The sequence below is a fragment of the Lepus europaeus genome, chromosome 12 (assembly GCF_033115175.1).
Source record: "Lepus europaeus isolate LE1 chromosome 12, mLepTim1.pri, whole genome shotgun sequence".
NCBI classification, from domain to species: Eukaryota; Metazoa; Chordata; class Mammalia; order Lagomorpha; family Leporidae; genus Lepus; species Lepus europaeus.
Window position 1 is genome coordinate 44,510,406 of NC_084838.1, and position 14,960 is coordinate 44,525,365.

Here is a 14,960-nt window from a genome sequence, read left to right on the forward strand (position 1 = left end):
TCAGGCCATTAGCAGAGATCTGGATTGGAAGAGGAGCAGTGGGGACACAAACTGGTGCCCATATGGGATGCCAGTGACCCAGGAGAATTAACCTGCTATACCACAGTGTTGGCCCATAAAACATTTTTTACAAAATGGTATAATATAGTATTTCAGCAGAAAAGATGGTATACTTATCTCCTCTCATAATAATTTATGAAATATTTTATTTAGGAATTAAGTGATACAAATCTTAGGGTACCAGATTTTAGAGAGAAAGTTTCAAGTCTATGCTTTTTCCAGTTAGAGGAAAAATTACTTCAGAGAAAATGGCTATTCAGCCTTTTACTTAGGTAGAAATTCCTAAATGAATGTATATTCTCAATGATATTAAAAATCATTATAGTAACAGAAATATTTAAGTAAAACAATAGTCTAAATTTGGGGGGATTTTTTTTTAACTATGGAATGCTTCACGAATTTGCGTATCATCCTTGCGCAGGGGCCATGCTAACCTTCTCTGTATCGTTCCAAACTTTTTTGGGATTTTAAATAAAGCAATGTAAATATATTGGATAAAATATTATTTTATATTTTAAAAAATATATCGCGACTTATTTTTTGAAAATTCTTACATTATACTGTAATTTAGACATAATAACATGAAAAACCTATCTAAACAAGTCAATAAAATTGCATACAAAATTGTGTATACAGTGGTTATGTAAATATATAATAGGGATGTTTGCATGCAGAGAAAACTGACTGGATGTCAACAAAAATTTAAATTGGTTATTTATTGTGGAATGAAATGAGTTTTACTGAGTTTTTTTTTTTTATCACTTTTGGCTTACTTTACCTTCATGTGATAGATATATTTCATTTAAATAGATTTTAAAATAACAGTGAAGCCCTTTCAGGGCTGGCGTTGTGGTGCAGCAGATTAAAGCCCCAGCCTACAGAGCCAGCATCCCATTTGGGTGCCATTTCTAGTCCCACTTCCAAACCAGCTCTCTGCTTTGGCGTGCAAAAGCAGTAGAAGATGGCCCAAGTCCTTGGGCCCTTAAACCCACGTGGGAGATCTGGAAGAAACTCCTGGCTCCTGGCTCCTGGCTTCAGATCAGATCAGCTCTGGCCGTTGCGGTCATTTGGAGAGTGAAGCAGCGGAAAGGAAGACCTCGCTCTCCCTCTGACTCTGCCTCTCCCTGTAATTTTGTCTTTCAAATAAAGAAAATAAATCTTTAAAAAAAAGTAAAACACTTTCATTGTATGATTTGACAACTGAATTCAGATCATTCAGTAACACTTTTTTGGTACCTTCCATATTCAGGATTATCTTAAATATTGCAAAAATATAATTTACACATTCAAAATCAGAAAAGAAAGCTTCACATTTCCTACAAAGTTTATTCTAACCAGAGCAAGAAAAACCTCAAGCCATGCAATTAGATACATTATCATACGAAGTTTTATGGCACAAACATAAATGCTGTGCCCATGTGACTGACGGCCAAAGTTAATGTTGTTGAATTCAATAATTTCTCTCAATGCATGTGTGTACGAATAAAGGTTTTCCCCCTTCCCACTCATGAGAGTAATGCAAAATGAAGAAATTCTCAGCAACAAACCAGTTGAATATATTCAGATGGATACACAGAAGTCCAGAGGAGTCGCAGGGTTTTTTCCTCTTGTGTCTGATGTACTTAGATCCCCATACTTTCCTCCTCTGTAAATTGGGAATGATATTAATATCAAAGACTTATGTATGTTGTGATGATTATCAGAAGGAACATAATTAAATTGTCTAAAACAGTACCTGGTATAAAGTAGTGCCTGCTAATTAGTGTTTATTGCCATCTTCTTTTCCAGAGTTTCACAGTTCTCAGGTGGCAGGCTGGAAGGGAAAATACCTTCTCTGTTCAGTGATATTTTTTTAAACCATTCTAATTATTTTTTATTTTAATTATTTTTAACAAATTCAACACAGTTTGTAGAGACAATTCTGAGAATATGATGATATGTATTTAAATAGAGGCATTACATCTACTGAATCTCAAAAATTTTGAAAATAGGAGTAACTAAAAGGATTACACTTTTAGTATTGCAATAGTTTTTTTTTTTGCAAATGTAATGCCACATTTATATAAAGTGTCTGTTATTGCTCAAAAGTGTAAAGATTTGAGTAGCTATTTTCCTTCTGAAGATGAGACTTATTTCTAGACCTGAGCTCACTCTGTCATGTTTTACCCTAGTAATTTATACTAGAAAGTTTTCACTCCTCTGGAAAGTGGTAGAAGATAATATGAAATGGAATCAAGTTCAGAAGGTGCTCTGTCAGTGTAAGTTAACGTTATGTCAGTGGACAAAATGGAAAAACAGTCCCAAATACGTGACAGCAATAATCCAAAATTATGTGAAGTCTGGAGAGATTAAATCAGATCATTATGAGACTTTAGATACTCTGAGCTCAGAAGATTGCCATTTTAGTTTTGATTTTGCTGGTGCCATGAGTTTCTTCACTGTTGTAAGCTTTTATTTGGAACTTGTAAGGAGGGTAAGCATTAACGGCTGAGTTGTCTGCTGGTTTATATTGATTGTTTTCAATCTGTGAACCTTTCCTGTATTGAGCCGACAAGGAATGCAGCATTAAGTTGCCATGTTTACCAAAATTGCTTCTCAGCAGTTTGAAACTGGCTTGAAAACGTCTAGTAACAAAACTGACCTTCTTCAGTCTAGCACTATCCAAAGACTATCACAGGCAGCTTTTAAGAGGAAAGAAAACTAAGAGTGATTCTCCCATTAGAGTAAAGGGTCTGTACTATCTTAAATCCAACGTACTATACTTTTGTGATACAGATAGTTTCAGTGTGCTACTTTTAACATCACAGAAATAAAAGATAAATTATTAGTAAAATAAATTACACTAAGTATTTTTAAAATGTAATGATAGAAGAGTTTATATAATTTTAACTTAGAACAATGGAGAATCAGAATCAATAATCTTGCCATGGGAAAACAGTAATAATAAATCACTTTTTAAATAAAAAAGATTTTCCATAACCACACAGAACCCAGTAACTACCATGTACTTCTTTGACAACTTGTAACATATGAAAGAATAATCATAATAAATTCATTTGATTTTCATATATGAAATCTATAATAAAATTGTTATTTGCTTTCTTAAGATTTAGTATCTTCATCTGTAAAACTGATATGGCAATACCTCAGTTTGGGGTTAAGTACTGAATGGGATGTTGAGTATCTGAGTAGATTGCTTTTAAGAAGTTCTCAATATGCATTTTAGGCATCTTAATTTTAAAATAATGATGACTATTTACGGTATTTAGGGATATTCGTTTGTATTGGTACTAAGCTGCCTCAAAATATTAACATTCCATGAATCTATCATTACATATTCAGGCAGTCCAAATTGCTTAACTTTATGCTGGTGATTGCCTGCATTGAAATGTGGGACATTAACAGCTTGAACTCTCTATCTATCTATCTATCTATCATCTATCCATATATCTACATATCTACATACTCCATTTTCTCAAATTCTACATAGTATTTATAAACTTGTGAGATTTCTGATAGTATTTTATCAGTAATTAAATAATATGTCATTAAACTCAATAAGAATTCTGAGGCTTAGAGAATGCATAGTAGTTTGCAATCTGAGATCTAATATTTATATAGAAACATTTCTGAAACTCTGTATCCTTGTCAATAAGTTGAAAATAGCACCTGACATGCTATCTTCACAAGTCTGGTTTTTTTTTTTTTTTGAGATTTACTTATTTATTTGAAAGTCACAGTTACACAGAGGGAGAAGGAGAGGCAGAGAGAGAGTCTTCCATCCGCTGGTTCCCTCTCCAGATGGCCACAATGGCTGGAGCTGCAACGATCCGAAGCCAGGAGCCAGGAGCTTCTTCTGGGACTCCCGCATGGTCGCAGGGGCCCAAGGACATAGGCCATCTTTTACTGCTTTCCCAGGCCATAATAGAAAGCTGATCAGAAGTGGAGCAGCCAGGACTTGAACCAGTGCCCATATGGGATGCTGGCACTGCAGGTGGCCCCTTTACCTGCTAGGCCACAGTGCTGGCCCCCACAAGTCTGTTGATAGGATAAAATATGTTGTATGTCAAAGGAAATGGTAAACTAAGGATACACAAATATATAGGCTATATATAAAATATATATTATAATATAATATACAATTATAATTATAGTATAAAATATAATATATTATATTTATGATAATATATATAATATTGTGGAATTCAAAAATCTGTATCAGCATAAAAGATAATTTTGTTGATGATAACTTATGAGACTGGTTTTGTATAGATTTCTCAGTAAAGGCTCCAACAGTATGCATGAGTAAATGAAAGTTGACATTTAAAATGTACCAAGAAAAGTGCTAGTTATTGAGTCTGACTCGATGTGTTAGGTAAATGAAATTTTCAGCTTCTATGTGAATGGTATTTCAGACAAGCCGGTCAGAGATTTGCCAAAAACATTAGCAGTATTGAGAAATTATTTGTTCCTATTGCTGGGGAGAGTTACAGACATGCTAATATGTAAAATGATTTTTAAGATTTCCACTGGATTATAGATCAACAAAATAATGGTTCCCAAACTAGCCTGAGCAAAAATAAGACAAACAGGGAATTGACGTGAAAAGTGAAAAGGGTTGATAGCTGAAAGGAGGTAGAGAATCAATTGAGTATTATCATTATCGTCATTTTGATAAAGGAGAGAAAAAATGAAAACATGTTCACAGAAAGGTGGAAGCTTCACTCATATGAACTTTGGTGTTTCTCAAGTTGAAGGGAGGGTGCTAGAAAATATAAGGTGAAAAGTTGAGCTGGAGTGAGGGACCAGGTGGTTAATCACAAGAGGAACCATAAAAGGCAACTGATGGGTTTCCAGAACTTAATGGAAGCTGTGGTGTAGAAATATACCAACTAGAAAAACTGATCTCTGGTATAAGTAGGAGAGAATAAATTACTTGGCTTTTTCAGGCAACAGAGAAAAAAAAGTCCTTGAGAAAGCCCAATTTTTCAGGGCATAAATCATTTTCAGCATAAATCATTACATGGAGGATTAAAGCCTGTAAAATGATTCATGTACAGGGTATTTAGATTTACAGAAAGCAGAGTGCAAAAATACAAGGGAGAGGGCAAATTACCAAATGGAGAGGAACAGAGATTTTTTTGTGTTTTTGATTTTTGATAATATGCAGCAGACATATATCGTGGAAAGACCATGTGAAGACACAGGGAGAAGACGACTATTTACAAGTCTAGGAGTGAGACCTCTCAAGGAATTGACCTTTCTGACACCTTGGTCTTAGCTTCCAGCCTCCAGACTGAATAAATACTTTTAAAAATTATCTAGATGTGTCGCTATGTTATAGTAACTCTATCAAAATAATACATCTGACCCCATCTATTTCAATTTCTCGACTGTCCATAGGCCATGATTGCATACTGATTAAGGATAGAGGTGTTTCCAGAGGCAAGCTGTTGAACTGTACAACACAAAATTACTTTAATGGAATATCTGATGGAATGATAGACTTGTTGGTTCAGCAGTCTCTAATCCACAGGATAACAATAACCTGTGGAATGTGCTACACTTGAGCATAGTCTGTTAAAATCCCATCTATTCATAAATGGGAAAACTGAATCAAAGAAAAAGGCAAAGCATCTTTAAAAGTCCAGAAAAACACTTACAAAAAGAAAAAAAGTCATACTGGGATGAAGTAGAGTAAGTGAAGAATATATTTTGTGCCCTTTGCTTCTTCTTGAAGATTTTAAATTCATGTAATATCCATAAATATCTCAAATCATAGGCCCTTGAGAATCTTAATTATTTAAAATAATATTTTCTAGGTACCATGTGCCCATTAAGTTGTATTCATATCAGTATGAGAAATAAGAAGATTGCTGTAGATTCTGGTTATTAATCCTTTATCTGTAGCATAGTTTGCAAATACTTTTTCCCATTCTGTCGGTTACCTCTTCACTCACCTGTTTCCTTTGCAGTACAGAAACTTCTCAATTAGATGTAATCCCAATAGTTAATTTTGGCTTTGACTGCCTGCGCCTCTAGGGTCTTTTCCAAGAATTCTTTGCCAGTGCCAATATCTTGCAGGATTCTCCAATTGCAGGTTTCTCCAATATTTTCTAATAATTTGATGGTTTCAGGTCGTAGATTTAGATATTTAATCCATGTTGAGTGGATTTTTGTGTAAGGTGTAAGTTAGGGGTTTTGTTTCATGCTTCTGCACGTGGAAATCCAGTTTTCCCAGCACCATTTATTGAATAGACTGTCCTTGTTCCAGGAATTGGTTTTAGATCCTTGATCAAATGTAAGTTGGCTCTAGATGTTTGGGTTGATTTCTGGTGTTTCTATTCTGTTCCATTGGTCTATCCATCTGTTTCTGTACCAGTAACATGCTGTTTTGATTACAACTGCCCTGTAGTATATCCTGAAATCTGGTATTGTGATGCAATCAGGGAAATGCAAATCAAAACCACAATGAGGTTTCACCTCACCCCGGTTAGAATGGCTCACATTCAGAAATGCACCAACAACAGATGCTGGAGAGGATGTGGGGAAAAAGGGACACTTACCCACTGTTGGTGGGAATGCAAACTGGTTAAGCCACTATGGAAGTCAGTCTGGAGATTCCTCAGAAACCTGAACATAACCCTACCATACAACCCAGCCATCCCACTCCTTGGAATTTACCCAAAGGAAATTAAATTGGCAAACAAAAAAGCGGTCTGCACCTTAATGTTTATTGCTGCTCAATTCACAATAGCTAAGACCTGGAATCAACCCACATGCCCATCAACAGTAGAATGGATAAAGAAATTATGGGACATGTACTCTACAGAATACTATACAGCAGTCAAAAACAATGAAATGCGGTCATTTGCAACAAAATGGAGGAATCTGGAAAACATTATGCTGAGTGGAATAAGCCAGTCCCAAAGGGACATGTATCATATGTTCTCCATGATCAGTGACAACTAACCGAGCACCAAAAAGGAAACCTGTTAAAGTGAAATGGACACTATGAGAAATGGTGACTTTATCAGCCCTTGCCCTGACTGTTGATGAACAACTTAATACGTTATCCCTCTTAGTATTTTTTTTCTCTGTTCTACTTAATACTATTGGTTTAATTCTGTAATTAACACACTTTAAAGTTAACTGAAAAGTGATCCCTGTTAAATATAAGAGTGGGAATAAGAGAGGAAAGAGATGTACAATCTGGGACATGCTCAAGCTGACTTGCCCCAAACAGTAGAGTTAGAAACATACCAGGAGATTCCAATTCAATCCCATCAAGGTGGCATGTACAAATGCCATCTCACTAGTCCATTTGATCAATTTCTGTTCACAATTGATCATAATGATAGGACTAAGAGTCAAAGGGATCACATAAACAAGACTAGTGTCTGAAAATACTAACCAATAGAACAAAAAAGGGAAAGAACGATCCAACATGGGAAGTGGGATACACAGCAGACTCATAGAATGGCGGATGTCCTAAACAGCATTCTGGCCTCACAATCAGCCCTTAAGGCATTCGGACCCAGCTGAAAAGCCCATGAGAGTATTTCAGGCATGGAAAGTCAAGACACTTTGGCAAAAAAAAAAAAAAAAAAAAACCAACCAACCAAACAAAAAAACGACCTAAATGAAATATCTCTGCAAGTGAGATCCCAGTAGAAAGAATGGGCCATCAAAGAAGGAGGTACCTTTCTCTGAAGGGAGAAGAGAACTTCCACTTTGACTATGACCTTGTCAAATATGATCAGAGTCAGTGAACTCAAAAGGCTTCCATAGCCTTGGCAACTCATGACAAGAGCCTAGGGAGATTACTGACGCCATAAACAAGAGTGTCAGATTGTTAAGTCAACAACAGGAGTCACTGTGCACTTACTCCTCTTAGGATCTCTGTCCTTAATGTGCTGTACATTGTGATTTAATGCTATAACTAATACTCAAACAGTATGTTTCACTTTGTGTTTCTATGTGGGTACAAACTGTTGAAATCTTTACTTAATATATACTAAACTGATCTTCTGTGTATAAAGAGAATTGAAAATGAATGTTGATGTGAATGGAAGGGGAGAGGGAGCGGGAAAGGGGAGGGTTGCAGGTGGAAGGGAAGTTATGAGGGGGGAAAGCCTTTGTAATCCATAAGCTGTACTTTGGAAATTTTATTCATTAAATAAAAGTTAAAAAAAAAAGATTACTGTATCACATATTGGCCAACAAGAAAGAAAATGTACATTTGCACTAAGAAATTTTTTTTTGACAGGCAGAATGCAAAGTGAGAGAGACAGAGAGAAAGGTCTTCCTTTGCCGTTGGTTCACCCTCCAATGGCCACCGCGGCCGGCGTGCTGTGGCTGGCGCACCACGCTGATCCGAAGGCAGGAGCCAGGTGCTTATCCTGGTCTCCCACAGGGTGCAGGGCCATTCTCCCTGGCCACAGCAGAGAGCTGGCCTGGAAGAGGGGCAACCGGGATAGAATCCAACACCCCAACTGGGACTAGAACCCGGTGTGCCAGCACTGCAAAGCAGAGGATTAGCCTATTGAGCTGCAGAGCCGGCATGCACTAAGCAATTAAAAGAAGAATAAATTAATTATATAGATGTAGTAAAGGTCAAGCAAAATTAATTGACGATATTTCCTCATATACAAAAATAGTGATGGTCTTTTTTCATTTTCTAAATTTTATTTAGAGTTTATCACTAATGCTGCAGCCAAAATGTATGAAATATCGATCATATGGAATACTCAAAAATAAATGAAGTATGTGTCTGTGGCTCAAAATTGCTCAGATATGGTATTATTTAATGATAACAGTATAGGTTTAGTCATCACAAAGTCATTTGTTAATTGTACTACTTGGTAATTTATGGTAAACCACAGGAAATTGTGTGACTTGAGTTCTTTGCACATAATTAAACCTTTGTTTCCTTATCTATGCAGTGGTATGCATAGTTATCTTTCTCTAATTGAGTTATAGATGAAAAGAAAATGACCTAATATTGTAACTACATGCCAGAAGACATAGCATGTAACTAATAATTATTAACTTCTAGGATTTTCCAGAGTTCTAAATTTCCTCTTGTTTCAAGAATTGACAATCACTTGAGTTGAATTTATTAGGGCTTCAGCTCAATTCTAATCAACACCACCTATTTCACTGAGTAGTTTAAAGATGAAATGCATGCATCCCATATGGGCGCCGGCTTCTAGTCCCGGCTGCTCCTCTTCCAGTCCAGCTCTCTGCTGTGGCCCACGAAGGCCATAGAGGATGGCCCAAGTGCTTGGGCCCCTGCACCCACATGGGAGACCAGGAGGAAGCACCTGGCTCCTGGCTTCAGGTTGGCTTAACTCCAGCCGTAGTGGCCATTTTGGGGGTGAACCAACAGAAGACCTTTCTCTGTCTCACTAACTCTGTCAAATAATTTTTTAAAAAAAGATGAAATACACAATGTCTGACATATAATAAATGTACAATAAGTTGCATTATTATAAGTATTATTGCAATAATTTTGAGGCAAAAACATCAGATCTTCCAGAAGTAATTAATATTTAACATGATATTTTCTCCTCACATGGTAGTCATTCCAGTGGAATTTTTCTGTACATATGTGGAAGTAAAAGGCATAGGAATAGGAAATATGTAACATACTGAATGGCTCCACCTGTCTTTAGTGAGATCTAGTGTGCATTACTCAGTTGAGAAATGATGTAACTTCTTGTCTATATGTTCGTTTTCCAATTTTGTTATAACAGAAATTATGTGTATCATAAATATATAATACTAGAGATTCCAAGTAAAAAAGATTGTGGTATCTTTTCATATGAATGCAATTCAGACATGAAGCAATAATAAAATTATTTTAAATATATTAAAATAGGAATTTCAACCAGCAAAAAAGTCAATAATCTCATTTTTGTTGATTTGAAATACAAAAAAAAAAAATCACGGGTTGGTGCTGTGGCGCAGCAGGTTAATGCCTTGACCTGAGGTGCAAGCATCCCATATGGGCACCGGTTTGAGACTCGGCTGCTCCACTTCCAATCCAGCTCTCTGCTATGGCCTTGGAAAGCAGTGGAAGATGACCCAAGTTCTTGGGCCCCTGCACCCATGTGGGAGACCTGGAAGAAAATCCTGGCTCTTGGCTTCAGGATTTGGTGTAGCTCCAGCCGTTGCAGCCATCTAGGGAGTGAACCAGCAGATGGAAGGCCTCTCTCTCTCTCTGCCTCTACTCTCTCTCTGTAACTCTGACTTTCAAATAAATAAATAAATCTCTAACAAAAAAAATCATTAAAGAATGTGGGAGACTTTAAGCTCTTTGGATAGGGATAGATAGATGTATTAATGAATAATTCAGACCCTTCAGGATACAGAAACAAGTAAACTTTCCTTGATGTCATTGTAAGACTGTGGAACCACCATGCATGAAAACTAAAATGTCATTGTGAGCAAAATGAAGGCTGAAATCTATAATTTCTGTGTCTACCACCATGACCAGAGTCAAGCTACACAGTCTCTTAGAGGACAGTTCAGTAATAGAGTACCAAACTCTTAATATATATCTTGGTTCTAGAATCTATATCCAGGTCACACCAACTACATAACTCTATTTGTGTAGAGGAGAAAGAATTTGGTTCCTGCCACCCATGTAGGCCACCTGGATTGAGTTCCTGGCTCCCAGCTTTAGTCATATCAGCCTTGGTTGTCGCAGTCCTATCTGGAATGGAACAGTGAATGAGATCCTGCTGTATCTCTGTCAAATAAATTTTTTAAAATAAATGAAAAAGAGGAGCTGACCCTACATAATAAGATTTCCAAACAAGCAAGCAAAGAATATTATAAAGACACAAAACCATTTGTAACCAGTGGGATGATCATTTCTGTTTAAGCTGAAATACTCATATATGGGCAATCTTTTGATGAACTTGAAAATGCCTCACTGAATCTGTTTTTAAGGATTCCCACTGGAATTTTTACTTAACATACTGAATCAGTTTGATTTTTCTTTGATGTATCTTCCCTCAGCAAAATGTCTCATTAATGTCATGTGGATTTCCTTACTTCATGTAATTGCTTCATTGTATTTTTGAGTAATCTTACACTCATTCTTTTGAATTACTTTTCAGGCTTTTCATCAATCTCCTTGTCCTCACAGTCTAATATTGAAGTATTATTTTGTTCTTTTTGGAGGGTCACTTGTCTTCCCTGTTTACGTTTTTTTGTGTATGTTTCTATTTTTTTATGCATCCAGGGAAACAATTGTTGGTATTTCTCCTGAAGACTGTGTTCTTAGAAATGTGTCTATATGGCTTACTAGAATGCCTACACCTTCAGGAATATACAGAGGTGTGTGTTGGGTGGGGCCAGGGGGCTCTGGCCAGAATTTGAGAACGGGGCAAGAATCCAGAATAACACTCAAGTTGGACATGGCAAGTCTCCTCTACCATCAGCTTTGGGAAGGGATGATTGCACCTTCTGCTGGTTTCTCTGACTCAGCCTTTCCCTGAGGCAAGGTGAAATAATTGCTTAGGGTGCAACCCACCCTCTCAGGTGGACATCCACACAAAGGACCTATGTGCTCAGTAGTGAAAGTATGGAGCCCTCTGTGATGTCCCTCCCCAGAAGTCAGGAAGTTCTGAGCTTTTGGAGTCAGACCAGGTGAAAGCCCAGAAGCATACGCAATAGACAAATGAGATTACATCCAGCTAAGGAACTTCTGCACAGCAAAGGAAACACTCAACAAAGTGAAGAGGCAACACACGCAATAGGGGAAAATGTTTGTCAACTGTAGTCTGATGTAGGATTAATAACCAGAATATATAACAGCTCAAGAAATTTGGCAACAAGAAAATAAACAAGTTAAGAAATAAGTAAAGGACATGGACAGGTATATTTAAAAGGTGAAAAACAAATAGCAATCAGACACATGAAAAGATATTCAGGATCACTAGACATCAGGGAAATGCAAATAAAACTACAATGTGGTAACATCTCACCACAGGTAGAATGGCTATTATCCAAAAATTAAAAAAAAAAAACATAGCAAGTTCTGGTGAAGATGTGGAGAAAAAGGTACCCTAATATGGTGCTAATGAGAATGTAAACTGGTACAACCATAATGGAAGACAGTATTGAGATTCCTCAGAAATCTGTACAATTAACTACCATATGATCAGGCCATTTCACTGTTGGGAACTTACCCAAAAGAAATGAAACCAGAATATAATATAAAAGAGTTATCTGTAACCCATGTTTATATCAGCTCAATTTACAATAGCTAAAATATGGAATTACCTCACATTTTCCATTATCTGATGACTGGACAAAGAAAATGTGATATATTCACAATGAAATACTACTGAGCCACAAAAAAATAAAATCCTGTCTTTTGCAAGAAAATGGATGCAACTGGATTCCATTATTATGCTTAATGAAATCAACCATACTGAAAGGCATATATAATATTTATCTCTGATTTGTGGAAGATAATATAGATGGTATAATAAAACTAAATTCATGAGTGAAATTGGCATACTATGGTATGATTATTGTTTAAATCACTTGTCTATATTCCAGCCAAACTGTGATATTTCTAATTTTTACTTGCTGAACACAATATTTAGTTGATCATGAAGACTGTGATTATAAAAAACCTGAAAGCATGTTATTGCAAAAATTAAGAAAGAAGGAGGAAAGAGGGAAAGGAGATAAGTATCATTACGTTCTTGGAATTGTATGTATGAAATACATGAAGTCTTCTCTTCCTTTATTATTAAGAAAACAATTAATTAAAAATATTTTAAAAAGAAATAAATGGCATCCACAGAGCAAAACAATATTGTAATTATGGTTTTGAGATACAGCAAAATGACAAAAGAGGCTAAGCAGAGATGCCTAAATTAAATATATAACTAATTATAAGAGAATGCATAAAGGACAAATGCTAAGTTGAAGTCATATGAATATAGAATACTGTAAAATTGGCCCAGATCCCAGCATAAGAATATAAAGTTGTGGACACATGAAGGAGAAATTAAACCACATTTGTAGGTAATAGAAATTCCAAGACTAGAAAACAGAGGACCAAGTATACAACAGACATTTAGAAAGTTCTAGCTATAAGTTTAACTTACGAAACACATTAACTTTCATGCTGAAGACCACAGTGAATAATGTCAATGATAAATACAAATGAAATCACAATAGAGAAAGTATAGCCAAACTTCAGGGTATCTTTGTACTAGTTTTTTATTGCTTAATAAATCACCTGATTTATTTAGTCACATTTCTCTAGGTCAAAAGTCCAGCAGAGTATGGATTGATTCTCTGTTCCATACATCACAGTCAAATCAAAGTGTTGGTCAGGTGTAGTTTTCATCTGGAGGCTGAGATGGAAAGTCTCTTCCAAAGCTCATTATTATTACCAAGAGAACTGACTTCCTTGAGGATATAGAATGGAGATGTCCATTTCCTTGATAATTGTCAGCCAGGGACTCCAAGTAGGTATCACAATCTGCCTGCATCTTTTGCCACATATCCTATCCATCTTGATGGCAACAGTAGTCCATCAAATTCTTCCTAACTTTGAGTCTCTGGATTTCCCTCTGGTCCCATCTTTAAAGAACTCATGAGATTAAGTCAGGTATAACACACAGATAATTTCCTTTTCATAGGGTAAGCTACATTGTGATTTTAATTATACTTGCAAAATCTCGTCACATAAACAGTACCTGGATTTATGTTTGATTGAACGTGTATGCATACCAGGTGCCAGGAATTTGGGAGATCATTTTACCTACTATAATTAAGTAACAAGATAAAATTCTTATAGTATATTTACTATACTTAGATATACACAAACATATATAAAATGACAATTTACCTGCTAGAAAATTTCTCAAAAATAGCTGTGAATAACAAAAATATAAGTCTGTGAGGAAGTAAAACCTGTTAACACAAATTCTGTAGTCATTTTAATTATTATTCAAAATTCCAGGACAAATAAAGGTATGTCAAGCCTATACAATTAAAAAAAGTTAGAACTGTGATTTTCATGCAAAAACTTTAATTAATGACAAATTTCTATATTTATGTTATAAAGACATATAAAGACAAAGCAAAATTAAATATAGTATTTTATGTTTCAAATAAAGGAACTGGTTCAAAATATCAACATGAAATTTGGCATCCACTTTTTTTTTTTTTTTTTGACAGGCAGAGTGGACAGTGAGAGAGAGAGACAGAGAGAAAGGTCTTCCTTTTGCCGTTGGTTCACCCTCCAATGGCCGCCGCGGTAGCGCACTGCAGCCGGCACACCGCGCTGATCCGATGGCAGGAGCCAGGTGCTTCTCCTGGTCTCCCATGGGGTGCAGGGCCCAAGCACTTGGGCCATCCTCCACTGCACTCCCTGGCCACATCAGAGAGCTGGCCTGGAAGAGGGGCAACCAGGACAGGATCCGGCGCCCCGACCAGGACTAGAACCCGGTGTGCCGGCGGCGCAAGGCGGAGGATTAGCCTAGTGAGCCGTGGCGCCGGCCTTGGCATCCACTTTTGTCCCCCTTTGAAACTCATGTAACAGGAAAGGCATTTTAAGGCATTTCCCCAAAAAAAGAATTTGAAAATGGAAAATTGACAAGAGTGCCATTCTGGAACTAAGAAAGCACATGGACAAGAAAGAAAGGAAGATCCGTAATAATATAAATAATATTTAGCACTTTGCACAAAAGAATATGCACTGTATTTGGAGTTATTGATCTCCAAATAAACATATAACACTTCAGCAGTAGTTTGCATACCCTGGTGTTATTTTACCAATTAAAATGAGAATATAAATTATAACTTCATTATATTCTTAGTGAATTTCAAGTTTTTGTTTGTAGAATCTGAGTTCTTTAGAA

The 14,960-nt window shown here is 36.4% G+C and overlaps 1 non-coding gene across 1 annotated transcript; it reads right to left on the reverse strand.

The window, feature by feature from the left end:
• Positions 1-436: 436 nt before the first annotated feature.
• On the reverse strand, positions 437-538 carry LOC133772083 (U6 spliceosomal RNA). The gene has a single exon (XR_009867711.1). It is a non-coding gene; the product is annotated as a U6 spliceosomal RNA (small nuclear RNA).
• Between the last annotated feature and the right edge of the window lie 14,422 nt (positions 539-14,960).